The sequence below is a fragment of the Apium graveolens genome, chromosome 6 (assembly GCF_009905375.1).
Source record: "Apium graveolens cultivar Ventura chromosome 6, ASM990537v1, whole genome shotgun sequence".
Lineage (NCBI taxonomy): Eukaryota > Viridiplantae > Streptophyta > Magnoliopsida > Apiales > Apiaceae > Apium > Apium graveolens.
Window position 1 is genome coordinate 117,176,250 of NC_133652.1, and position 1,336 is coordinate 117,177,585.

The 1,336-nt window shown below is 41.2% G+C and overlaps 1 non-coding gene across 1 annotated transcript; it reads left to right on the top strand.

The window, feature by feature from the left end:
* The first annotated feature begins 384 nt into the window (after window positions 1-384).
* Window positions 385-491, top strand: LOC141670220 (small nucleolar RNA R71). The gene has a single exon (XR_012554461.1). It is a non-coding gene; the product is annotated as a small nucleolar RNA R71 (small nucleolar RNA).
* Window positions 492-1,336: the final 845 nt, after the last annotated feature.

Here is a 1,336-nt window from a genome sequence, read left to right on the forward strand (position 1 = left end):
TGCGATAGCTGAAAATTGCTCACGAACTGAGTTGATTCACTAGAAATAACATACTGATCAGTCTCATCAGTACCAACATCAAGCTCAAAGACACTAGTGATTTGATTAACTCCATCATTAGTCAAAGTGTCCACCTTCATCGGCAAAGCCTTAAGTTGGGCAGCTATAGAAGTTGCTGCATCCAACTCCAGAATTCCTACTACTTTTCCCTGAGTCAGTCTCTGGGAAGGATTTTGGTATTCATTAGCAGCCATCGGTTCAATCAATTCATAAGCTTCATTGTAGCTCTTAGCCCAGAAGGCTCCTCCTGATGCTACATCGAGCATGGGTCTAGAAGTAGCACCCAATCCATTGTAGAAGCAGTTTATAATTATCCAATCAAGCATGCCATGGTGTGGGCACATCCTTAGAATCTCCTTATATGGATCCCAAGCCTCACACAAAGATTCACCAGTTTGTTTAGCAAACTGAGTAAGAGCATTCCTGATTGCAGCAGTCTTCCCCATAGGGAAGAATTTAGTGAGAAACTTTTGAGCAAGATTCTCCCATGTGGTGATAGACCCTGGTGGTAGAGAATGTAACCAGCACTTTGCTTTATCCCTCAGAGAAAATGGGAAGAGTCGCAGCTTGATAGCATCTTCAGTCACACCTTTTAACTTGAAAGTGTTGCAGATCTCAATGAAATCCCTGATGTGCATGTTGTGGTCTTCAATAGGATAATCCCCAAACTGAACTGAGTTTTGTATCATCTGAATCGTGCTTGACTTGATCTCAAAAGTGTTAGCCGAGATGGATGGCCTGATGATGCTTGACTGAATATCATTGATCTTAGGCTGAGAATAGTCCATCAAAGCCTTAGGAATTTATGCTTGATCCCACATCACTACTAAAATTGGTTCCTCGACTTTCTCTTCTTCTTCTATCTTCTCTTCATCCTTAAAAACTTCCCTTCGAACCACTACAACTTCTTCCTCGGCTTTATCCAGAGTTCTCTTACGAGACCGCGAACACGTATGCATACACGCTCGCTAGAGTACCTGAAATAAGACAAGGAAACAGATAAGTAACAATATCCGATTCAATGAACTTTAACGACCACTGATGACAAACATATAAACTAAAAAAAATTAACAAAATAGTCCCCGGCAGCGGTGCAAAAAACTTATTAGTCGCTAAACACGCGCTAATAATACACGCAAGTATACGCATTCGTAAGTAATATAGAATTATTTCTAGTTCATTCCCATAGAGACTGGCTTTGGCTAACCAATTAATTTATGCACTTATGCACCGATGTTACTGTAACGCCCTCCAAACACGGGGTATAAGTCTGGGG